Source organism: Odocoileus virginianus, unplaced genomic scaffold (genome assembly GCF_023699985.2).
Source record: "Odocoileus virginianus isolate 20LAN1187 ecotype Illinois unplaced genomic scaffold, Ovbor_1.2 Unplaced_Contig_41, whole genome shotgun sequence".
In the NCBI taxonomy this organism is placed as follows: Eukaryota; Metazoa; Chordata; class Mammalia; order Artiodactyla; family Cervidae; genus Odocoileus; species Odocoileus virginianus.
This window is the reverse complement of record NW_027224358.1, coordinates 83,679-111,550: the sequence shown is the minus strand read 5'-3', so window position 1 is coordinate 111,550 and position 27,872 is coordinate 83,679. Positions and strand designations below refer to the sequence as shown.

The window sequence follows — 27,872 nt, the reverse complement described above, 5'->3', positions numbered from 1 at the left end:
AATGACTTTTAGTTAACTGAAAAAAAATTCTAAAACCATCATTTAATGCATAATGAAAAGTATCATCTTTCCTTACCAAAACCTGGAATTTGAAACTAACTGGTGTTTTCTGCTTTGGGGTACAAATGGGAGATTTTGTCTTTGTCTACTTAGGTGCTATGGAAACAAATAGCTGCTTGAGACAGCCTGAATATGCAGGTGCTTTTTTGTTAGCACATTTGCTGAGATGCCATTTCTAGAATCTTCATTTAGCTATATAGGCTGCTCATTCTTTAGCTTTTCATAAATAATGAACTAAATACCAAATTCTTCTCTTTCATCCAAAGATGTCCATGAGCTAGCAGTAAAGTCTAGAATCAACCACAGATCCATTGTGATTCAAGAAGAAATAAACATTCACGTTAAATACAAAGCATTGAGTTTTCTTAAACTCAAGAACAAAAATCAATTGCTGGTTTAGTATAAGAACATAATTATAATGTAGCTTATAAAAATAGGAAGAAAATTATAATAACGAGGGTTTCAAACACTTAGCCTAAGCAACTGGTATATCAAGTACTTAAGTACCTGTGAGGTTGTGTGACTGGTGTGACCACTTCACAGAAGAGGCAACCGAAGCTCAAGTTGAAATATTTGAACCTCATCCACTGAGCAGCAGGTGCAGCAGGAGCCAGACTAAGGTCTGGCCAGTGCTATCAAACCCGTCAATGTGCTGAACCTATGATAGAGTTTTAGGAAGTGATTTCTCTTTCCCTCCTTACAAGCAACATTATTAAGGCATAACAATATCATTCACCTTCTTTCTTATTTCAGTTGCAGAAACGACTGACATGGAAGAGAGAAGAGAATATGGCCATGATGATTATTTGTATCCAGAATTCCCTTCTGAGAGAATTCCATTTAAAATAGAACTGGGTTATTCATACCACCTTTATTACTTTACTGTTGACTGGATACTGTCATTCCCTTCTCTACTCCACAAATTTCCAAGGATATATACATGCATGTACATTTTACCATACCTTCAAAATTTTATAGCCAAGTAAACATTTATTTTGACAAAGTATTTTTCCATGAACAGTAAAAGTGTCAGAAAGAAGTAAATTTAAGCTGGGGTCCCAGGGAAACTGGCCTTGTTCAGTGAGTTTAGAGGTAGTGCTAGGCCTTTTTTTTTTTTTACAGCCAGGATTACTTTTCTCAGAAATCAGAGATTCTCCTGGAATGTAGTTTCTCAGTGAAGCATGAATTCTTTCACAATCTCCCTATTTTCTTCATCTACTTATCCCTGTGGTCCATCAAACAACACATTACACATAAGACTTGGCGCCCAAGAGAGTGAGAGTATAGCTTTCTAGGGCAAATGGATTAGATTTCTCAAGTTTCATTTAATGATTCCTTTATTAATATATTTGTATGTGTGTACATGCAACACATTGTATGGATATGAATATATATATTAAACATAAATTTCTACAATGGGCTTATTTTCATTGCTATTTTTTAATTTCTAATAAAAATGATCACATACATAGCACTTATCACAAATCATTCTATAAAGTACCACTAATGCTTTCCGCACATATCTGAAGATAAAACTGAGGCATGGAGATGCTATGTAACTCATCAATGTTGCTCAGCTGGTAAATGACAGCCAGGATTCTAACCTAGGCAACTTGGCTTCTGACAGTGAGCCCTTGATCTACACCGAGGACGTTTCCCACATGCCAGATTCTGCGTGATTCCCCCACCTCTACATCCACTATCTTTCCATTCCTGACCTGTATCTCTAGTCCACACTGACCCTAATCCTAAACAACATCAGAAAGGTAAAAGTTAGATGTTTTCAAAGCCATCCTCTGAGAGCTCATACAAATTCCTAACTATGGTGATTCAAGCGCAGCTGCAGAGCTGACACAGCTCTCCCTCACCCAAGCATTATCAGTACAAACCTTCTTTCATTTTCTCCAGGTATTGCTCTCCTCTGCCCTCCTGAACGATACACCCCTAGTCTTCCTGGTCTCCCGGCTTGAGTCATCTTCTAGGATCATTTTATCAACAAGCAGGCCGAGTTGAAATTCAGCCTGACACCATCATATAGGGTCTCATGAGTGGAGTCTTGTGAGAAGGACTGTACCTACATGACTCCTTGATCTTGGATCTTGCCTGGGAGAGAATGTGAAGAACCGTCAATTAAAATCATTGACCAAGGGTGAACAGCATTTTATTAAACCTGTTTTTTTTTTTTATAAAATCCTCAATATTTTATACGGAAGCAGTTTTTTGATGGAACTTTACAACTGCTCCTTCACTAAGCAGAATTACATTATGAACTGTGACTTTTGACATATTTTTAGAGCACTTATATTTTATTATACTTTTATTCTTTTGTCAAAAGTAGCCTTGCCTAAAGTTCTGTTTGTTGTAGCATCAGAAATGAAAACTGTGAGGGTCATTTTGATTTCTGGGCAATCTTTCTCTTTATTGTTCATTGAGATATCATTGGCATACTATAAAATTAACTATTTAGAAGTACTTTCCAGTGGTCTTTTCTATATTCACAGAGTTGTGTAATCAATATCATTATATGATTCTAGTTTTTGTTCATCACTTCAAAAAGAAACCTTAACTTCTGGTCTCCAGCCTGGCAAGTAAGAAGCTTAAAAGTTGTCACCTCATCCTAAGAAGTAAAAAACCAAGCAAACTGAAAACCAGAAATTCTCTTTAGATCCATCAGAGAAGTGAGGTCACTGAACAGACTGCTGGACCCAAATTGAAGAGACAAGCAGATGCAGAGAATCACAAGTTACTGGAGAAGAAACTTCTATGGAAGCAGTACTGGGGCAAAAAATCTTGAACCCTAATGGAGACTTAGAGTGGACAGGCTTCCCTAGTAGTGGGCAGGGCTCAGCTGGTAAAGAATTTGCCTGCAATGTGGGAGACCTGGGTCCAATCCCAGGGTTGGGAAGATCCCCTGGAGAAGGGGATAGCCTTCTCTGGCCTGGAGAATTCCATGGGCTGTATAGTGCATGGGGTCACAGAGTCAGACACGACTGAGAAACTTTCACTTTAGATTGGACAAGTCTGAGGGTTAAAAACTCCATCTGGGAGGGGAGAGGTATGCTGTATTGTTTAGCTTCAGGAGCTTAACTGCATGCACCTTTACAGTGAATACTGGAGGAAAATCCTCTTGTGCTTCTAGCAGGAGGCAAGGAAGAGGAACCATTTTAAAATATGCCAGAGCATTCTATACTTCATAACAAGGCCTGCTCTTTAGGAGAATTATTTTATCAGAGCCTAACCTGCTGGACTTTTATCAGTCTAACTGGCCTGGGGGAAGGGTAACACACACTTCCAGTTACCTTTAGTCTCCCATAGTAGAGAAGGGATATATCCAACACCAGCCAAACGTAAGCACCTACCTCTCCTAAGAGGGGAAAACAACCTGAGATGAGCTCGTGAAGTCCACAGTTCAGAGACTCACTCAAAGAGTGAGACCTAATCTTAGGACAGTTGAGTACATTCCCTCTCCTCACAGTTTACCACTACATCATTAAAGGCTGTTTACCAGTTACTTTTACCCATAACGTCCAGTTGTTAAGAAAAAATTACGAAGCATACTCGAAGTCAAAAAACACAGTTTGAAGAGACAGTGCAAGCAACAGAGCCAGACTCAGACATGGCAAGAATATTGATATTGTCAGACTGGCATTCAAATTAACTTATTATGATGAATATACTAAGGGATCTAATGAATAAAATAGACATCATGCAAGAACAGATGGTCTATGTAAGCAGAGAGGTGGAAATTACAAGAAAGCTTAAAAAAGAATAGCCAGAGATCATTAACACTGTAGGAAAAATGAGGAACACCTTTAGAAGTTTCATTTCTAGACTGGACACAGCTGAGGAAAGCATCTCTAAGCTTGAGAGTACATCAATAGAAACGTCCAACATTGAAAAGCAAAGAGAAAAAAAGACAAAATAAGCAAGCAAACAAACCAAAAAATCAGAACAGAATATCCAGGAAATGTGGGACAATTACAAAAGGCATAACCTAAGTATAATGGAATACCCAAAACAGAACAAGAGAAAATGTAACAGAAGAAATATTTGGAACAATAATGAGGGAAAATTTCTTCAAAGTTAACGTCAGACACCAAACCACAGATCTGGGAACATGAAGAACACCAAGGAGGATAAATGGCAAGAAACACACACACGCACACAATACTATACCTAAGTACATCATATTCAAATTAAAAGTTCTTCCTGCTTTTAATTTGACTATGAGATAGGTCATAGAAAAAATGATATAGGTCATAAACTCAGGTCTGTATAAATAAAGGAAGATCAGCAGAGAAGTAGTAAGTGATTATAAAATAAAAGCCTTTGTTTTTCTTACTCTAACAAATAGCAGTTTGTTAAAAGTAGTAATAACAACAATAATAGCAATAATGTATATCTATATAAACATACAAAATCACTTACACAGTTGCAGTTATTATTTTATCTACATATGTAAACATACATGATTGAGTACATATCAATATATATCCTTATGCACAAACACATTTATGTATAAGTAAAGTGAGTGACAGCAATGTTACAAGGAACAGGAGGGAGGAATGAAGATTATTTTATTAACATCACATCAACAAAGGACCTAAAAAACACATGATCATTTCAATAGACGCCGGAAAGGTGTTTGATAAGATTCAACATCCATTCATGATAAAAAATTCTTACCAAACTGAATATGGAAGGAACATATCTCAACATAACAATAGCCAACGCAATATTCAATAGTGAAAAGCTGAAAGCCTTCTTGCTAAAATCTGGAACAAGACAAGGATACCAACTCTCACTACTTTTATTTAATATAGTACTGGAAGTGCTAGCCATAGCATTCAGACAAGAAAAAGAAATAAAGTTATCCAACTTGGAAGGGAAGAGGTAAAATTGTCATTATATGCTGATGGCATGATATTCAGAAAGACTTCAGGCTTTAGAAAACCCTAAAAACTTCACACAAAACTACTAGAACTGATAAATGAATTCAGCAAAGGTAGCAGGATACAAGATTAACATACAGAAATTGGTTATGGAACTTTATACCAACAATGAAATATCAGAAAGAGAAAGTAAAATGAAGATTGTTGTTATAAGATACTTGAGCTACTTACAAAGTGGATAGTGCTATTTGAGTGTGGACTTGGATTAGTTGTAAATGTATATTACAAACTCTAGGGCAATCATTTTGTAAAAGTTGTAAAATGTAGTATAAATAATACTCTAAGAAAAAAAGAGAAAACTGTCATACAGAATGCTAAATTAAATCCAGAAATGGCAGTAAAAGAGTGGAAGAATAAAATAAAGAATGAGAGAAGCAAATAGAAAACAGTAAAAAGTATATTAACTATATCAATAATCACTTTAAATGTCAGTGGTCTAAATATACTCATTAAAAAACAGAGATTGCTAGAACAAATGAAAAAAGAAAACAAGATCCAATTATATGTTTTCTACAAGAGACCAATTTTAAAAAGAAGGATAATTTAGGTTAAAAGTAAGAGAATGGTAACAAAAAACAAATGGGCTAAGGACTTGAATAGACATTTCTCTAAAGAGAAAATATCAACTAAAAATAATTAGCAATAAACACCTGAAAAGATGCTTATTATTACTAATCATTAGGAAAATATAAACCAAACCTGCAATAAATACTGCCTAATATCATTAGTATGGGTACTATAAAATAATAATGATAATAAAGTGCTGGCAAGCATGTGAAGAAATTGGAGTCCTTATGCACTATTAGTGAGAATATAAATAGCTGCTGTGGAAAACAGTGTGGTGGTTCCTAAACTAATTAGAAATAGAACTACTATATGATCCAGTATCCCATTAGTGGATATATACTCAAAAGAATTGAAAACAGGATCTAAAAAAAATTTGTACACTTATGTTTATAGCAGAATTACTCATAATAGCTAAATCATGGAAGCAATGCAAGTGTCCATTGACAGATGAATAGATAAGCAAAATGTGATACATATGTGTGTATGTGCGTGTGTGTGTGTATATATATATATGTATATAAAATGAACTATTATTCAACCTTGTAAAGGAAGGAAATTCTGACATGTGCTATGATATGTATGAACCTTGAAGACATAATGCTAAGTGAAATGAATCAGTCAAAAAGTACAAATACTGTGTGATTCCACTCATATGAGTTTAGAGTAATCAAAATCATAGACACAGAAAGTAGAATGGGCAGTTCCCTGGGCTGGGGGAGGAGGTAATTGGAAATTATCGTTTAATGGGTATAGAGTTTCAGTTTTGCAAGATGAAAAGAGTTCTGGTGATAGTGGTGAGGATTGCACAATAGTATGAGTGTACTTAATGGCATTAAACTGTACATGTAAAAGTGGCTCAGATGGTACATTTTATATTATGTGTATTTTATCACAATAAAAAAGTGGAGTAAAAGATGGAGGTGTGTACCATAAACCATACTGACACTAATCAAAAGAAAGCAGGCATAACTATATTAATTTCAAAACAGAGCATACATCAGAGTAAGGAAAGTTATGAGGGCTATGGAGAGGCATTTAATAATAATAATTATGCAACATGCATTTTACATAAAATAATACTATCTCCTAGAAGATCTAATGATCTTTGATGTTCACACACCTAACAAAGTATGTGAGGCAAAAATGTATAGAACTCCAAAGAGAAGCTATATATATTATTATAGTTGGATACTTAAAGACGCTTCTGTCAGCAATGGATAAATATGGTAGGCAAAAAATCATTTAGAACTTTGGTGAACTCAACAGCACCACCAGTCAACTGGATTAAATTGCCATCTATTAACTACTTTATCTAATAACAGCAGGCTACGCATTCTTTACAAGCTCACATAGAACATTCACCAAGATATACCACATTCTGCTGCTGCTGCTGCTAAATCGCTTCAGTCGTGTCCGACTCTGTGTGACCCCATTGACGGCAGCCCACCAGGCTCCACCGTCCCCGGGATTCTCCAGGCAAGAACACTGAAGTGAGTTGCCATTTCCTTCTCCAATGCATGAAAGTGAAAAGTGAAAAGTGAAAGTGAAGTCGCTCAGTCGTGTCCAACTCTTTGCGACCCCATGGACTGCAGCCCACTAGGCTCCTCTGTCCATGGAATTTTCCAGGCAAGAGTACTGGAGTGGGTTGCCATTACCTTCTCTGATACCACATTCTAGGCTATGCAAAAACAAGCAAAAAACCTTAGCAAATTTAAAACAACCGGAATTCATACAATGTCTGCTCTGAGATCAAAATAGAATTAAGCTAGACATCAACAGTAGAAACATAGCTGGAAAATTCCCAAATACTTGGAGGTTAAACAAAACAATTTGAAGTAACACACAAGTTAAAGAAGAAATATCAAAGAAAAAATATATGTATTGAAGTAAATGACAGTGAAAGTACAGCTTATCAAAATTTTTGGAATGCAGTAAAAGCAATGTTTACAGAAAAAAAATTATAACATTGAATGTATGTATTTAAAAAATAAGAAATATCTAAAATTAATAGTTTAAGCCTTCACCCTATGCAGTAGAAAAAGAAGGGAAAATAAATCCAAAATAAGCATAAGAACAAAAAATTAAAATTAGAGCAGAAATCAATGAAATTGAAAACAGGGAATCAATAGTGGAAGTAAATGAAGCTGAAAGTTCATTCTTTGAAAGCATTAATAAGGTTAGTAAGACTATAGTCAGGCTAAGTAAGAAAAAAAGAGAGGACACAAATTACTAATGTTAGAAATAAAAGAGATTGAATAGCTACAGATCTTACAGATGGTAAAAGGATAAAAAGAATATTATAAACAGTTCAATCCCACAAATTTGCTAACCTAGTTGAAATGGACAAATACTTGAAAAACACTATTAGTCAAAGCTCACCAAAGAAGAAATAGACAGTGTGAATATACCTATATCTATTAAAGAAATTGAATCAACAGTTAAAAATCTTTCAAAACAGAAAGGACCAGGCACAGATGAATTCACTAGTGAATTCTATTGAAAATTCAATTTAGAAATTACACTAAATCTATGCAATGTCTTTCAGAAGATAGGAGCAGAGAGAATCCCTTCTAATTAATTCTACAAAATTATCATTGTCAAATATCAAAATGAGACAAAGTCATTACAAGAAAAGAAAAGTACATATCAATATATCTTATGAAAATAGATTCAAAAATCTTAAAATATTTTAGCAAATTGAATCAAAGTATGAAAAGAACATTTCACCAGAATCAACTGGGTTTTACCACAAGTATGCAAGGCTGATTCAGTATTTAAAAATCAATTAATGTAATTTATTATCAATAGGATAAAAAAGTTAAGTATCATATCAATTGATATAGAAAAAGATATCTGACAATACCCAACACTTATTCACAATAAAAACTCAACAACTAGGAATAGAGATTTCTTCAGTTTAATAAAGAATATCTCATACAAACCTATAGTTAAAATCAAGCTTAATGATGAGAAACCTGAAGCCTTCTCATGTAGTTGTAGAAGAAGGCAAGGATGTTTCTTCTCACCACTTCTTTTTAACATAGTATTGGAAAAGAAAGTGCTAGTTGCTCAGTCGTGTCCCAGTCTTTGCAGCACCATGGACTATAGCCCACCAGGCTCATCTGTCCATGGGATTCTCCAGGCAAGAATACTACAGTGGGTTGACATTTCCTACTCTAGGGGCTCTCCTGACTCAGGGATTGAACACAGGTTTCTTGTATCTCCTGTATGGCAGGCAGATTCTTTACTGTCTGAGTTACAAGAGAAGACCCATTTATGTAGTATTGGAAGTCCTAGCTAAAGTGATAAGACAAGAAAAGGAAATTTATGGCATTATTGATTCAGTTCAGTTCAGTAGCTCAGTTGTGTTCGACTCTTTGTGACCCCATGGACTGTAGCAGACCAGGCCTCCCTGTCCATCACCAACTCCAGAGTTTACTCAAACTCATGTCCATTGAGTCGATGATGCCATTCAACCATCTCATCCTCTGTCATCTCCTTCTCCTCCTGCCCTCAATCTTTCCCAGCATCAGGGTCTTTTCCAATGAGTCAGTTCTTTGCATCAGGTAGCCAAAGTATTGGAGTTTCAGCTTCAGCATCAGTCCTTCCAATGAATATTCAGGACTGATTTCCTTTAGGATGGACTGATTGGATCTCCTTGCAGTATTGCGTTATTGATTGGGAAGGAAGAAATAGAGCTGTTTTTGTTTGCAGGTGATGTCATCATTTACATAGAAATACAAAAGAATCAATTAAAAAACCTTCGGAATCTAATAATCAGATGTGACAAGATTACAGTATATAAGGAAATGTACAAGTCAATTGCTTTCCTGTATATTAAGTTGGCCAAAAGAGATGTTCATTTTTTCCCATAAGATGGCTCTAGTAGTACATAGTTGTCTTTAAATTCAACAAAAAAAATTTTTGTTAGATTGTATTGTGACAACTATAATGCCAATATTAATTTTAAAAATCTTATCAAAAATGAGGAATTTTTGTGTGTTGTTGTTTTTCAGTTGCTCAGTTTTGTCTGACTATTTGAGACCCCATGAACTGCAGCACACCTGGCCTCCCTGTCCTTCACTACCTCCCAGAGTTTGCTCAGATTCATGTCCATTGAGTTGGTGATGCTATCTAATCATCTCATCCTCTGCCACTGTTCTCCTTTTGCCTTCAATCTTTCCCAGTATCAGGGTATTTTCTGAGGAGTCAGCTTTTCTCATCAAGTGGCCAAAGTATTGGAGCTTCAGCTTCAACATCAGTCCTTCCAATTAATATTCAGGGTTGATTTCCTTTACGGTTGACCACTTTGATCTCCTTACAGTCCAAGGAACTCTCAAGAGTCTTCTCCAGGACCACAATTTGGAAGAATCAGTTCTTTATGGTCTAATTCTCACATCCGTACATGACTACTGGAAAAACCATAGCTTTGACTATACAGACCTTTGCTGGCAAAGTGATGTCTCTGCTTTTCAACACACTGTCTAGGTTTTGTGATAGCTTTCCTTCCAAGGAGCAAGTGTTTTTTAATTTCATGGCTACAGTCACCATCTGCAGTGATTTTGGAGCCCAAGAAAAAAAATCTGTCACTGCTTCCACTTTTCCCCCTTCTGTTTGCCATAAAGTGATGGGACCACATGCTGTGATCTTAAGTTTTTTTGAATATTGCATTTTAAGCCAACTTTTTCACTCTCTTCTTTCACCCTCATCAAGAGGCTTTTTCATCAATTGAAAAGTTCCTCTTCATTTTCTGCCATGAGAGTGGTATCATCTGCAAATATAAGGCTGTTGATATTTCTCCCAGCAATCTTGATTCAAGCTTGTGCTTCATCCATCCCAGCATTTTGCATGATGTACTCTGCATATAAATTAAATAAGTAGGGTGACAATATACAGCCTTGATGTACTCCTTTCCCAATTTTGAACCAGTCAGTTGTTCCATGTAAGGTTCTAATTGTTGCTTCTTGACCCACATACAGATTTCTCAGGAGACAGGTAAGGTGGTCTGGTATTCCCATCTCTTTAAGAATTTTCCAAAAAAAAAAAAAAAAAAGAATTTTCCACAGTTTTTTGTGATCCACACAGTCAAAGGCTTTAGCATAGTCAATGAAGCAGAAGTAGATGTTTTTTTTCTGGAATTCTCTAGCTTTTTCTATGATCCATTGAATGTTAGCAATTTGATCTCTGGTTTCTCTGCCTTTTCTAAACCCACTTGTACATTTGGAAGTTCTTGGTTCAGGTACCACTGAAGCCTAGTTTGAAGGAATTCAAATATAGCTTTACAACTGTGAGAAATGAGTGCCATGGTAAGATAGTTTGTACATTGTTTGGCACTCCTCTTCTTTGGTATTGAAATGAAAACTGACTTTTTCCAGTCCTGTGGCCACTGTTGAGCTTTCCAAATTTGCTGGCATGTTGAGTGCAGCACTTTAATAGCATCATCTTTTAGGATTTTAAGCTCAGCTGGAATTCCATCACCTCCACTAGCTGTGTTTGTAGTGATGCTTCCTAAGCAGACATCACACTCTGGGATTTCTGGCTTTAGATGAGTGACCACACCGTAATGGCTATCTGTGTAATTAAAACCTTTTTTGTATAGTTCTTCTGTATGTTCTTGCTACCTCTTTTTAATCACTTCTGTTAGGTCCTTGCTGTTTCTGTCCTTTATTGTGCCCATCCTTGCATGAAATATTCCCTTGATATCTCCAATTTTCTTGAAGAGATCTCTAGTCTTTCCCATTCTATTGTTTTCCTTACTTCTTTATACTGTTCATTTAAGAAGTCTCTTATCTTTCCTTCCTATTCTTTGGAACTCTGCATTTAGTTGGATGTATCTTTCCCTTTCTCCCTTGCTTTTTGCTTCTCTTCTTTCTTCAGCTGTTTGTCAAGCCTATTCAGATAACCAGTTTTCCTTCTTACATTTCTTTTCATTTGTGTTGGCTTTGATCACCACCTCTTTTACAGTGTTACAAACCTCTGTTCATAGTTCTTCGCATACTCTCTCTACCTTTGAATCTGTTGATCACTTTCACTGTATAATCATGAGGGATTTTATTTAGGTCATACTTAAATGGCCTAGCATTTTTCCCTACTTTCTTCAATTTAAGCCTGAATTTTACAATTAGGAGCTGATTATCTGAATCACAGTCAGCTCCAGGTCTCATTTTTGCTAACTGTATATAGCTTCCATCTTTTGCTGCAAAGAATATAATCAGTCTGATTTTGGTATTGACCATTTGGTGATATCCATGTGTACAGCCATCTCTTCATTGTTGGAAAAGGGTGTTTGTTATGATGTGTGTTCTTTTGATGAAACTCTTTTATGTTTTGCCCTGCTTCATTTTGTACTCCAATGCCAAACTTGCCTACTACTCCAGGTATCTCTTGACTTCCCACTTTTGTATTCCAATCCCCTATGATGAAAAGAGGATCCAATCCTATTTGTATTCCAATCCCCTATATTAAAAAGCAGAGACATTACTTTGCCGACAAAGGTCCGTCTAGCCAAGGCTATGGTTTTTCCAGTTGTCTATGTATGGATGTGAGAGTTGGACTATAAAGAAAGCTGAGCACTGAAGAATTGATGCTTTTGAACTGTGGTGTTGGAGAAGACTCTTGAGAGTTTCTTGGACTGCAAGGAGATCAAACCAGTCCACCCTAAAGGAAATCAGTCCTGAATATTCATTGGAAGGACTGATGCTGAAGCTGAAACTCCAATACTTTGGCCACCTGATTCAAAGAGCTGACTCATTGGAAAAGACCCTGATGCCAGGAAAGATTGGAGGCAGGAGGAGAAGGGGATGACATAAGATGAGATTTTTGGATAGCATCACCGACTCAATGGACACGAGTTTGAGCAAACTCCGGGAGTTGGTGATGGACAGGGAAACCTAGAATGCTGCAGTCCATGGGGTCGCAAAGAGTTGGACATGTCTAAGCGATTGAGCTGAACTGACTGATGATGAAAAGGACATCTTATTTTTGGTGTTAGTTCTAAAAGGTCTTAGGTCTTCATAGAGTCATTCAACTTCAGCTTCTTCCTCATCAGTGGTTGGGGCATAGACTTGGATTACTGTGATGTTGAATGGTTTGCCTTGGAAATGAACCAAGATCATTCTGTCATTTTTGAGATTGTACCCAAGTACTGCATTTCAGACTCTTTTGTTGACTCCTGAGGGCTATATTTCTTCTGAGGGATTCTTGCCCATAGTAGCAGATATAAAGGTCATCTGAATTAATTTTGCCCATTTCTGTCCATTTTAGTTCACTGATTCCTGAGACATTGATGTGCATTCTTGCCATCTCTTGCTTGACCACATCCAATTTATCTTGATTCATGGGCCTAACATTCCAGGCTCCTATGCAATATTTTTATTTACAGCATTGGGCTTTACTTTCACTACCAGACACACCCACAACTCAGCATCATTTCTGCTTTGGCCCAGCCACTTCATTCTTTCTGGAGCTGTTAGTAATTGCCCTCCACTCATCCTCAGTAACATATTGGACACCTTCTGACCAGAGGTTCATCTTCCAGGGTCATATCCTTTTGCTTTTTCATACTGTTCATGGGGTTCAGCAGCAAGTGTACTGGAGTGGTTTGCCATTCCCTCCTCCAGTGGATCATGTTTTGTCAGAACTCTCCACTATGACCCATCTGTCTTGGGTGGTACACAAGTCCCTGTAATCCATGAAGGGGGAGTTTTTGTGCAGCCACTTTAATACTGAAGATGGAAGAAAAAAACAACATTTTTGCCATATTATGGTTTATTATTTCCAGAAATGTAAAAATGCAAGCTGAGACACAAAAAAATTTTATGTAGTATATAAAGATGGTGCTATGACTGATTGAACATGTCAAGAGTGGTTTGTGAAGTTTCATGCTGGTCATTTCTCATTGGACAATGCTCCACGGTCAAATAGACCAGAGGGAATTGATAGCAATCTAATCAAGACATTAACTGATAACAATCAGTTGGGAGATAGCTGATATACTCAAAATATCTAAATCGAGAGCTGAAATTAGCCCCAGCTTTTTTATGTTTCTCTCTTTGATGTTTGGGCTCCACATAAGTTAAGCAAAAACAGTTCTTCACTGTATTTCCACATGTGATTCTCTACTTAAATGTAGTGAAAACATTCTGTTTTTAAAACAAATTGTGATGGACAGTGAAAAGTGGATACTGTACAATAACAGAATGAAAGAGATCATGGGGCAAGCAAAATGAACCACCACCACCAACTCCACCAAAGGCTGGCTTTCATTCAAAGAAGGTGATGTTGTTTATATGCTGGAATTGGAAAGGAGTACTCTGGGAACCAAAGGGTTAGTTCCAACAAGTATTGCTCCCATTAGACCAACTGGAGGCAGCATTTGACAAAAAGCATCCAGAATTAGTCAACAGAAAATGGATAATCTTCCATTAGGAGACTGCAAGGCCTCGTGTTTCTTTGATGACCAGGCAAAAGTTGTTATAGTTTGGCTGGGAAGTTCTGATTCACTCACTGTATTCACCAGTCATTGAACCTTCAGATTTCCATTTATTTCAGTATTTACAAAATTCCCTCAATGGGAAAACATTTAATTCCATGGAACATAGTAAGAGAGACTGGGAACAGTTCTTTGCTCAAAAAAATAAAATGTTTTGGGAAGACAGCCATAAAGTTCTTCAGTAAGGTTCTTGGTGAATTTGAATATGAAAATTGTGTGTTTTATTTTTACTTAAAAAACTGAAGGAGCTTTCTGGCCAAATCTATATCCTATATAGGCTTTCCAGGTGGTGCAGTGGTAAAGAATATGCCTGCCAATGCAGAAGACATAAGAGAAGTGGGTTGGGAAGATCCCTTGGAGGAGGAAATGTCATCCCACTCCAGAATTCTTGCTGGGAGATTCCCATGGACTGAGGAGCCTGATGGGCTACAGTCTGTGGGGTCACAAAGAATCAGACAAAGCTGAGCGTCTGAGCAGCAGCAGTGTACCAGCAGTGAATAAGCAGAATTTGAAGTTAAAAACCCCATCCCCATTAGCTGTTGCTTCTTATGCCTTTATCCTCCTTCTTCTTTGGCAACCACTAGTTCAGTTTCTGTAAATATGAATTGCCAATTCCGGGCATTTCTTTAAATAAAATTATCCAATATGTGGTGTTTTTTTGACTTGACTAGCTTAGCATAATGTTTTCAAGGCTCATCCATGTTGCAACATATATCAATACTTTATTTCTTTTTTATTGCAAATAATATTCCAATATTTGGATATACCATATTTTGTTTACATATTCATATGTTGATGGACATTTGGGTTGTCTCCACTTCTTTGATTACTATGAATAATGCTGTTATGAACATGCATGTATAAGTTTTTGTGTATACATAAGTTTCCATTTTTTCTTGGATATGTACCTAAAGGTGAAATAGTTGGATCATCTGTTAACTCTATGTTTATCTTTTTGGGGAACTACCAAACTGTTTTCCAAAGCAGCTGCACATTTTACATCCCTACAGCAATGTATGAGTTTCCCAGTTTCTCCACTCTTGTCTGTCATTTTGATCATTGTCATGTAAAGTTTGTAAAGTGATGTCTCATTGTGATTTTGCTTTGTATTTTCTTAATGACTAATGTTGAGCATCTTTTCATGTGCTTAGTGAGAATTTATATTTCTTTCCTGAATGAAGGCTTATTCAAGTCTTTAGCCCATCTTTAAATTGAGTTATTTCTCTTTTTATCTTTGAGTTGTAAGAGTTCTTTATATATTCTGGATACTAGTCTTTTATCAGGTATTTGCTTTGCAAATATTTTCTCTCATTCTGTGAGTTGCTTTCTTAATTTAATAAAAAAAATGACATGAGTTACTTGAATTATCATCACAATCTTATTTCATTTTACAATAATTTCTTAAGGGGAGAAAAAGGTACAGAAAGCCAGAAGAGAGAAAATATTTGTGCACCTACTATGTTCCAAAAATTTTATATATGTTATCTCATTTGATCTTCACAAAATGTCTTCAAAGCAGCCTCTTTTATCCTTATTTCATAGATTAGGAACCTGAGGCTCAAAAAGATTAAATAACATTCCAAACTCACTTGAGTTCACAAAGAGCAATGCAGATATATAATTGCCTGTTTATCAATAACTCTAAGTCTTGTGCCAGTTCTAGTCTATCTGATTATCACCTCATTATCTAAAAATTTCTAAACTTGATCAGAAAAAAAATTATTCAGATGATTACCATTTGCCCTTAATGAGAAAATTTTGTACAATGCTTCAGTTATTACCAGTGAAAGCTTCAGTATTAATGTTCATATGCATTCACTTGACATCCCCTAGACACAGCGTCACAGATCTACAGTCTTGTACTGAAGTCAGCCTTTGCATTTGCATCTTATACTCCAAAGTGAGATAGAAGAGAAAAATTTGTTGATTAAAACTGTGTCCCTAGAGAATATTGCATTAAAATATGTATCAGATTCAGTCTTTTGTCACTCACTTTATTTGTACATGATCTGTGATATTATGGGTAAATGCATAAATTGATGTTCATAAAGATGATAGGATTGAAACCTATATTCATGTGATTGCAATGTTGATGGATTTTTCTTCCTTTCCATTCCTTTACATCAGTGAACAATTACTTTTTTCAATACAGTTTACTTATTTGCCCTGTTTTCCATGTAATTTTAGTTGAAAAATGAGTAAAAGCAATTAAGCAAAACATTGTGCTTTTCCCAAAAGACAAGCAAATAAAAGGTGTGACTGACTTGTTTTTCTTGATTTTGTTTTTATTTCTAAACTACATTTTACAGATTGTTGTGGTCCCTACTCCTTTATGTATATATATGTTCCTCTTGAGCCTTAGTATTCGATGACTTTTTTAAAAAAAATAATGAAATGACTGACCATCCATATCAAACATTTTCTCTAGTTCCATAAGTTTTGTTTTGTTTTGTCTCTTACTTCCTTTTGGAAGACTATTTTGGAGACTGCTTTATCTATCTATATATGCATTCCCCCTAAGTAATACCATATAAACTTTCATAATAATAGCTTCCAGATATGAAGCACTTATATGTTGGTTGGTTATCATAATTTATCTCTAACTCCTACTTCAGGTTTGTGTTATTGTTCCCATTAACACTGTTAGAGATTTCATGAACTAACCAAGGCCATGAGGCAGCAAGTGGTAAATTCTGATTTAGATACATCCAGATCCAAAGCCCATGAACTATGCTCTATAACATAACACAGTTTCCTTTTGGGGCATAGATTTTATCCCAAGACCTAACAGAGGGCAGGCGACAACCATAGAAATACAGCTTATGCAAAACTTCCAAGTCATCTCCTGCTATTGTCATTACCTACTGAAACAAGTACCACCTTTTTTTAAAATAAATTATTTTATTTATTATTGTCATTAGAGCTACACAATCAAAGTTGTCTTTTCACTGTCTGTGTTTTGTTAACATGAAATTAAACAGCAATTATAAGCAAAAGTTGGTTGCCTTGGGAACAATAATTGTATATTCAGTTTAACATAAATAAAAGAATATTTGACTTATGCAATTACATTATAAAAATTTTTTAGTTTCCAAAAGTGAAAATGATGTGTTCTATTTGAGCTTAAAGGGGGAATGTTTCAGTGCAACATCACTCCTTAAAGAAAAAGAGAAGTGATCTGGGATGTTTCTCCACTGCAACACCTGTTATAGGCAGTGCTTTGATAATTAGGTACACAAATTATATCAAAATCTTTTTATAGTGTTGATTTATTTTATTAGCACCAAAGCAACTTAGATTTTATAGACACATGGGATGTGCATAAAAAGTAATCTTTGCATTCAAGGAGTAATTTCTATTGAAATTTAATTCAGTTAAAAGAAAAGACAGGCAATGATTTTTGTGCACCAGTCTTTCTGGGCCTCTGAACTCTCATTTGCAAAATGAAGAGATTAGACTAAATAATATCTAAGATAGATACGTAAAAAAGTGAAAATCTATCGTTAAGTCGTGTCCTACTCTTTGTAACCCCATAGACAACAGTCCACCAAGGTTCTCTGTCCATGGGATTTCCCAGGCAAGAATACTGCAGTGGGTTGCCATTTCCTTCTCCAGGTGATCTTCCCAACCCAGGGATCAAACCCACATCTCCTGCTTGGCAGGCAAATTCTTTACCACTGAGCCACCAGGGAAGCCCCAAGTTAGACATAAACTCAAAAATTATGTGATCCCATTTAAATAAATCTATGAAAGGGTTAATAGAAAGGGAAGACCTGGTCAGGGACTGTTTGCAACACAATATTCTACCTGTAACAAACCCTATAAGAGGAGGTATCCTGAAAAATAAAGAGAGCAGAGTTTAGCAAAATAAGAGAGACAGCTGTGCTGTACATGAGCAGACTGTGAAGGATGAAGGGTGTGAGGCTGAAGTTGGCTGAGGGAGGCTGTGGTGGGGCTGATGAGGAGAATGCATCTATTCACAAAATACACAACAATTTTAAAGATCATTTACAGGATATTTTGCAACTGGGAACAGAATAAGACACTTAGAAATATATCTGGATATGGATGAAGTTGCTGAGAGGTAAGCAAGCTGACCCAACCATACTCAAGATGGAACTCAGAATTGATGGGTCTTATACGAAGCATAGGGTCACAGGAGCCAGGGACTGTGGTGAGGCTCAGGGAAATTGAGAAAATCTATGGCAAGTATTAAAAGGAAGATATGATCTGTCTTTCCAGTGAAAGACTTGAAATTTGAAAATATTCAATTATAAAGTAGTAATACAAAATGACAAAAAAAATAATAGCAATAAAATGATTTCATACTGAATGGAGGAAAATGGTTATGGACAAAGAAATCCTTTGTCATGAAGAGACTAGTAATAAAAGTTGTTTCATAGAGGCTACACCAATAGTTACCAATAGAGCATTTGTTGCCTCACAAGCCATAAATTAGATAATGTTACTATTTTACAGATGACAAAGCTGCAGTTCTCAGACTATAGAGCAACCCCCAAAGTCACAGTTAATAATTTGCAAAAGGTAAATTTAATTCCACATCTAGGTGACTCCAGAGCATGTTTACCAACACTGGATAACTACTTCTCATTCACAGCCAAATGGGAGTTTTTTAAAGTTACATACCTGGCTTTCAGCTTGAGCTCCTCCACACACAATGAGTCTCTTTCTTCTCAGTCTCAAGATATTATCGTTAGCCTGTATTTAACGCTGAATAAGAATACAAGAGAATTCAGAAAGAGAAAGACAAATACCATACAACATCCTTATCTGTAGAATCTAAAATATGACACAAATGAACTTACTTATGAAACAGAAACACACAGGCATAGAGAATAGACTTGAGGTTGCCAAGGGGCTGGGAGGGAAAGGAGGGGTGGACTGAGAGTTTGAGGTTTGCAGGTGCAAGCTCCTATGGATACAATGGATAAACACCTAGGCCCTACTTCACAGCACAGGGAACTATATTCAATACCCTGTCATAAACCAGAATGGAAAGGAATATGAGGAAGAATATATATGTGTAACAGACTTCTTGCTCAGTCGTGTCCGACTGTTTGCGACCCATGGACTGTAGCCCACCAGGCTCCTCCATCCATGAAATATTCTAGGCAAGAGTACTGAAGTGGGTTGCCATTTCCTTCTCCAGGGGATCTTCCTGATCCAAGGATCAAACCTGGGTCTCCCGCACTGCAGGCAGATGCTTTACTGTCTGAGTCACTGGGGAATCTATAAAAAAAAACTGAATCACTTTGTTGTATACCAGAACCTACCACAAGATTGTAAATCAACTCAACTTCAGTAAAATAAATTGAAAAAACAAGAGTACAAAACAATTTTGAAGAAAATGAAATATTTTTCAAGCAAATATCATCTTCCCTTTTATTTCTTTAGGGAAAATTGCACCTGAACATAATTAAATAATGTTTTAAAACTTTAAAAATCACATCTCAAAATTAGAATTTATAATAGCCATGATTAATACTCTAAATATGTCAGTATAAATAGAGTGCATTAGGAAAAAATCACCCAAATAAGAAAAATAGTAGGAAAATAAAATAAGCTAAAATTCCAGTAGCTGTATAATAGGGTTCACTTAATACACAATTGCACTCATCTCACATGCTAGTAAAGTAATGCTTAAAATTCTCCAAGCCAGGCTTCAGCAATACATGAACTGTGAACTTCCAGATGTTCAAGCTGGTTTTAGAAAAGGCAGAGGAACCAGAGATCAAATTGCCAATATCTGCTGGATCATCAAAAAAGCAAGAGAGTTCCAGAAAAACATCTATTTCTGCTTTATTGACTATACCAAAGCCTTTGACTGTGTGGATCACAATAAATTGTGGAAAATTCTGAGTGGGAATACCAGACCACCTGATCTGCCTCTTGAGAAACTTATACGCAGGTTAGGAAGCAACAGTTAGAACTGGACATGGAACAACAGACTGGTTCCAAATAGGAAAAGGAGTATGTCAAGGCTGTCTATTGTCACTCTGTTTATATAACTTCTATGCAGAATACATCATGAGAAACCCTGGGTTGAAAGAAGCACAAGCTGGAATCAATATTGCCTGGAGAAATGTCAATAACCTCAGAGATGCAGATGACTCTACCCTTATGGCAGAAAGTGAAGAGGAACTAAAAAGCCTCTTGATGAAAGTGAAAGAGGAGAGTGAAAAAGTTGGCCTAAAGCTCAACATTCAGAAAACTAAGATCATGGCATCTGGTCCCATCACTTCATGGGAAATAGATGGGGAAACAGTGGCTGACTTTATTTTGGGGGGCTCCAAAATCACTGCAGATGGTGATTGCAGTCATGAAATTAAAAGATGTTACTCCTTGGAAGGAAAGTTATGACCAACCTAGATAACATATTAAAAAATAGAGACATTACTTTGCCAGCAAAGGTCTGTCTAGTCAAGGCTATGGTTTTTCCAGCGGTCATGTATGGATGTGAGAGTTGGACTGTGAAGAAAGCTGAGCACTGAAAAATGGATGCTTTTGAACTGTGGTGTTGGAGAAGACTCTTGAGAGTTCCTTGGACTGCAAGGAGATCCAACCAGTCCATCCTAAAGGAGATCAGTCCTGGGTGTTCATTGGAAGGACTGATGTTGAAGCTGAAACTCCAATACTTTGGCCACCTCATGTGAAGAGTTGACTCATTGGAAAAGACCCTGATACTGGGAGGGATTGGGGGCAGGAGGAGAAGGGGATGACAGAGGATGAGATGGCTGGATGGCATCACCGACTCGATGGGCATGAGTTTGAGTAAACTCCGGGAATTGGTGATGGACAGGGAGGCCTGGCATGCTGCTATCATGGGGTCACAAAGAGTCGGACACGACTGAGTGACTGAACTGAACTGAATAGTTCTATTCACAATTTTCCTTTTGAGGAAATCACAAAGTTGGAGCTTTGAAAATATTTCAATTGCATTTGGTTTCTAAGTCATCTTAATGCTTCTTTTATTTATTTTTTATGCTTCCTGTAGTTTAGACATAATATTCTTTTGCAAGATAGCTTTACCTGAACAGTTTGACACAGTAGTAGTCTTGGCTGGAGACTGGGTAAGGAAGAAATAGCAGACTATGAAGTTAAGAATTTATATCCAACCTTTGTTTAGCAGAATACACTCATCTCACTATCAGTTTATCTGAGGAGCAAAAGACTGGATCTCAGAAGAAGATAGTAGCAGTTCAATACCATTCAAATGACATTTAATGAGTAGTCCCAATTATGCCAGGTTTTTTTTTTTCAGCTTTTTCCATTTATTTTTATTAGTTGGAGGCTAATTACTTTACATCATTACAGTAGTTTTTGTCATACATTGAAATGAAGGAAGATGCTGGCAATAAAACAAGACTGTCCTTATTCTTAACAGGCATTGAATTTGTGAGAGACATACCCAGAAATATATCTTTTTAACATGTAACAGATGGTGAGCATAAACCCAGATGTATTGTCATGGTTTTCTGGGAAGTACTTAAGTTAAAACTGAAGGAAGCTTCTTGAAGACACTTGAACCAAGCCTCAAAAGTGAGTTAGAGCAATAGCAGCATAAATCTGTCTACTGTGTGCCAGGAAGAATCACAAAGAATCTCCACTTGGCCAGGCTGTAGAGCATACAGCAAAATTATCAGGTACTTTTTGCTTCTTTTGCATATGCTAGGCATAATTTACTCACTTGAAAAAAGTTATCTTTATTTAACAATAAGAAGAATTATTTTAGTGGAGAAAGGAGTTAACATTAATCAAAAGACAAATCTAAATGAAGCCTAAGCTGTTTTTCACAGTACTGGAAAAATAACATATCCAAGAATCCTCTTTCTTTTGAATGTGCTAGTTCCGAGTCCAGTCATAGATGTGATGCTTCTTGGATACAGCTATCATCATGTGAGCAGCACTAGAACAGTGGTGGAGGATGAACCAAGTCTGAAGGTCTAATACATAATGTGGTAACTATAACTGAGAACACTGTAGTGAATAGTTAAACTTTGCTAAGAAAGAGGAGGTGATGGAATTGCAGCTGAGCTATTTCAAGTCTTAAAAGATGATGCTGTTAAAGCACTGCACTCAACAGGCCAGCAAATTGGGAAAACTCAGCAGTGGCCACAGGACTGGAAAACATCAGTTTTCATTCCAGTCCTAAAAAAGGCAATACCAAATAATGTTCAAACTACCACACAATTGCCTTCATCTCACACACTAGCGAAGTAATGCTCAAAATTCTCCAAGTGAGGCTTCAACAGTAGGTGAACTGAAAACTTTCAGATGTTCAAGCTGGATTTAGAAAAGGCAGAGGAACCAGAGATTCCAACAAATTGCCAACAAATTCCAACAAATTGCCAACACCTGTTGGATCATAGAAAAGCAAGAGAGTTCCAGAAAAACATCTACTTCTGCTTTATTGACTACGCCAAAGCCTTTGACTGTGTGGATCACAACAAATTGTGGAAAATTCTTAAAGAGATGGGAATACCAGACCACCTGACCTGCCTCCTGAGAAATCTGTATGCAGGTCAAGAAGCAGTAGTTAGAACTGGACATGAAACAATGGACTGATTCCAATTTGGGAAAGGAGTACATTGAGGTTGTGTACTGTCACCCTGTTTATTTAACTTATATGCAGAGTACGTAATGAGAAATGCTGGGCTGGATGAAGCAAAAGTTGGAATCAAGATTGCTGGGAGAAATATCAACCTCAGTTATGCACATAACACCACTCTTATGGCAGACAGTGATGAAGAACTAAAGAGCTTCTTGATGAAAGTGAAAGTGGAGAGGGGAAAAGCTGGCTTAAAATTCAACATTCAAAAAACTAACCTCATGGCATCGATTCCTATCACTTCCTGGCAAATAGATAGGAAAACAATGAAAACAAAGACAGACTTTGTTTACTTGGGCTCCAAAATCACTGCAGATGGTGACTGCAGCTGTGAAATTAAAAGATGCTTGTTCCTTGGAAGAAAAGCTAATGACAAACCTAAACAGCATATTAAAAAGCAGAGACATTACTTTGCCGACAATGGCCCGTCAAAGCTATGGTTTTTCCAGTAGTCATGTATGGAGGTGAGAGTTGGACCATAAAGAAAGCTGAGCACTAAAAAATTGATTCTTTTGAACTGTGGTGTTCGAGGAAACTCTTGAGAGTCACTTGGACAGCAAGGAAATCAAACCAATCAATTATAAAGGAAATTAATCCTGAATATTCATTGGAAGGACTGATGCTGAAGTTGAAGCTGAAGCTCCAACACTTTGGCCACCTGATGCAAAGAACTGACTCATTGGAAAAGACCCTGATGCTGGAAAAGATTGAGAGCAGGAGAAGGGGATGACAGAGGATGAGATGGTTGGATGGCATCACCAACTTGATGAACATGAGTTTGAGCAAGCCTCAGGAGATGATGAAGGACAGGGAAGCCTGGCGTGCTATAGTCCATATGGCCACAAAGAGTCGGACACAACTAAGTGACTGAACTGAACTGAAGAAAGTGGAACTTAAGTGTTCTGACAAGAAAAAAAGAAGAAAGTTAAATACGGGAGGTGATGGACGTGTAAGTTAATTTTATAGGGGATCTTCTCACAATGTGTACATATATCAAATCATCACATTGTACCATTTAAATATCTTAAACTTTGTCAACTATGCCTCATTAAAACTAGGGGGAGGTGTAGGGGACCCAAAGTGCTGATATCAAGATATTATATTAAAAATACTGTTAAGAACAGGGAAAACTTCTATAGAAAGATGGGCAAAATATTTAAACTTTACAAAAAAGGAAACTTAGTTATTACTAAATAAAATTCAGTGCCATTAGTAGTCAGGAAAATGTGAGTGAAAAGTACAATAGAATATCATTACACATCCATAAGATTGACTAATACGGGAATGGTGTGAGTTGTATACACTGCTGGCAGGACTGGAAATGGGTACAGCCACTTTGGAAAACTATTTGAGATTAGCTAATAAAGTTGAAAAACTGCATATTTGACCATCTTACAATTTTAGACTTCAGATAGAACGCTTGTGCATGTGGAGCAGAATACATTAGGTGTAAAAAGTGTCTGTAGCATCATTGCCCTTTAATTATCCAAACTAGAAGCAAACTGAATGTCCAATTAGAATGAATAATCTTAATATATTCATAGATCAGGACATTTTCTAGCAACAAAACTAGATAAGGTCTGTCTCCATTCCGAGTCTTTCCCAGGTAATACTGAATAAATGAAACTATTGTAGACAAGAAATCATACCTTTTGTATGGTTTCATCTGTATGAATATCAAAAAACCACAAAGTTAAACTACATTTTTAGGGCTGCACATATATTTGGGAAAACTATAAAACCAGGGCAATGGTTCTCAAATGGGCAGGAAAGCAGCAGACTCTGGAGAGGTACACAGTGACAGGGTGCAGAGTCCTTGGAGGCAGCACATTTCCTCATTCCGAGTGTCATCATTATAGTTATTCCTGATGCTTCTCAATTACAATTTCTATGGTGCAATTATGCTATATGTGTGTTCTATTTCACAATTTTGAAAAGACTTTCAAAAGACTGCTTAAGAAGAAATACCTCACACAAATGTCATCAAATTAAGCATAATAAGAATTTGGGATTAGGAATTGATAAGGAGAGAGCCTGTACTTGATTTACAGCTGAAATTATATACATATGTATAATTGTTAGCACCCATCAACAGCCTTACCTTTGTACTGCATGTAGTGGGATGTCGTTGGGGATTCTGGAGCTGCTTTTTTTCAGCTAAAATACAAATTTCAGACAATAATCTCTAGAAATCAGAGAATGACAATCAAGCGTTGCAGCTGCTGAAAGTAACAATGAGGCACCCACTGGCAAGACCAGGGGAGCAAGATTTTAATTAATGAGCATGTTTATCTAGATATGAATGATACTGCCACCACTTCCTGTGTCCAGAGTCTCTTATTAATATTTCTATGGGTAGTATATCTTTCTTCCAAGACCTCTCCTTTCTTTTTTTGTTGTCTTGGGTATTTAGAAAAGGACTGTGATTTACTTTATGACTGATTCTCACATGAATCTTTTCATAAGAGTCTGATAAAAAAGAATCAACCGATGGATTCTTATTAAAATGTAAAATATAAAAAACTATGGGCAACATGGCAACAGATTTGGTCATAAAACCAGGAGCACACAGTGTTAGGACTAAAGCATATTTACACATTAAATGAGAACATTATGAACGCACACGGAAAATAGAGCAATCATGACAATGTAAATGGAAACCACCCCTTATCTAATTTGACACTTACAAAATCCTTCACCCTTTACCATCTGGGAAAACAGAAAAGAACCAAATTGCAAACAAATAGGTGTGCTATTTCCCGCATGTTTAGGTTTTTTGTTTTACCAAGAGATGTACTATTCCCTTTCTAGTTCAGGTTCATGGGTTATGGTCCTAACAAACTAAACAGAAAATGATGACTTTTCTAAAATGAGAGCAGATTTTAGCTCTTTAACTGAGTGTAGCAGCCAACATCCATTTGTCATTTGACATCTGTCAAGTGTCTTACATATATTATTTCCTTTAATCCTCACAAAATTTTATAAGATAAGCAACACTACGCTCCCCACTTTATCAGGAAAGAAACTGAGGTTTAGAGATATTGAGTGTTTGGCACAAGGCAAGCCAATGCTCAGGGAAGCTGGAAGCTAATCCCAGAAGCCTGATTCCAGAGGCCACACTTTAAAGGTCATCACTGGGACAGTGCCCGGACAGCATCCTTAACAGCCTCAAGAAATGATGGCAGGTTTTAGAAGCACAAAATTTACTCAGAAGTTTATCCATGGAGAGTTTAGCATAGGCGATGAAGAATCAGAAACAGTTCTAGAAGTTTGCATTAACAGACTTTCCTTTGTAAATGCATCAAAAGCTTTATGTTGCCTTGTCTGTGACCCCCTTCCCCCACCGGCTATGTTCCCACATCTTGCTGTCACTGCACTTCTCACGTTATCTGGTCACATGATTATCTTTTACCTGTGTCTACTCGATCTTGAGAACAATTAAAGGAAGGAACTTTAAATTCTTATGTCCTCAGTACCTCACACAAGATCTGGAATATAGCAGACATGATAAGTAGTTCTAGAATCCAGCATTAAGCAATAATATACAGTAAATCCCCCATGCACAAATGATATTCATTCCAAGAGGGTGTTTGTTAAGTCCAACAAAGGTCGCTTAGGTATCCAACTGACACAGTCAGCTATATAAAACTGTATTGTCATAGGTTTATAATACTTTTCACACAATAATAATAAAAAGCAAACCAAAAAATTAAAGAAAACATATTTAATGCTACAGTACAGTACCCTGACAAGTACAGTAGTACAATACAATAGTGGGCACACTGGGGCTGGCACCCAGTGAACAGGCAAGAGAAGTTACTAACTGGAGGAGGTGGGAAATGGTAGAGCTGAAAGACCATCAACAATAGATGGAGGGCAAGCCGCAATTTTGCTCATGCCTGAAGCTGATGGGACACACATTTGCATCTTCAACAGCTTGCAACTTGAATGTTCATATGTAGAGGACTTACATTTGTTAAGCGCTATCGTGTGTCAGGGGCTATAAGGGATCATTCTTGTGTGTTATCTCATGTATTTCTCACAGAATTTAACAGGGTGAAATTCTTGTATTAGCCTTATCTTTAAGCAGTTAATTATAGGCTTAGATTTAACTATGAATAACTTGCTCAGGATCATATAGGTGATAAAAGTGAAGCCAGAATCCAGACTCAGAGCTGTCTAATTCTGGAGCCTTCCCTCTCAAACCCTGAACTGTCCTATTCTCATGTCTTAAAGTCAGTAGTATTTATTAGAAAAAAGTTAGTCATGCTCGTTACGTTCTCCGTTTTGTATGAGTTTATGGTAATCTTCTGGCTTCCCTTCTGACTCAGCTGGTAAAAAATCCACCTGCAATGCGGGAGACCTGGGTTCCATCCCTGGGTTGGGAAGATCCCCTGGAGAAGGAAAGGCTACCCACTCCAGTATTCTGGCCTGGAGAATTCCATGGAATGTATAGTCCATGGGGTCACAAAGAGTCAGACACGACTGAGTGACTTTCACTTTCACTTTCATGCTAATCTTCATTCTGAAGGTAAGTATGTAAAATATGCCTCTTGAAATATCTTTAATTTCCTGAATGGATGATTCCTTAAGAGTTAGACTCTTCAACCTGGTTGTAACCATCTTTTGTAATGGCATGTAGAAAGAAATTAGTGATGCTTCTTTCTAGAGGACAAAGATTGAAGAGCTGGTTGGTGAATGCACATCCCTGCTGACTGCACGTTAGATATACAAATGCAGTGGCACTGGATGACAGAAAACACAAATTATTCTTCTGAAATTCGATGCTTCACTTTTAGTAGTTCTGATTGTCCTCAAATACAATTTCAGCTTATTTAAAGAAACAAAGAATCATTCAAAGCACACTCTAATTTTTTAAAAAATAATACTACAGTTTGAGGAAAGAAGAAAATCTTCCCCATTAATCATCTGGAATATGATAAAACATTGAGAGGTCTGGTTTCATCTAAGACTGACCATATTTATTCAAGTTAATTTTTTCTATACAGTATGCTTTCTACTTTTTGTTAATGAGAAATTTAAGGAACATTATAAGAGCTGTGAGAACAATTTCACACTTCAAGCAAGAGCTTGGGGAAAACATCAAACCATGTATTTGAAATAGATACAAAAAAAGAAATCACTTGTCCTGGAACTTTTTCAAACTTCGGTC

General features: G+C 36.7%; 1 non-coding gene across 1 annotated transcript; it reads right to left on the bottom strand.

Annotated features, from left to right (window-relative positions):
• Nucleotides 1-58: 58 nt before the first annotated feature.
• LOC110143691 (uncharacterized) lies at nt 59-27,059 on the bottom strand. Its single transcript, XR_011486625.1, has 5 exons — nt 26,112-27,059; nt 24,801-24,856; nt 18,718-18,801; nt 1,950-2,163; nt 59-718 (listed from the first exon to the last, which is right to left on the bottom strand). It is a non-coding gene; the product is annotated as an uncharacterized protein (transcript).
• Between the last annotated feature and the right edge of the window lie 813 nt (nt 27,060-27,872).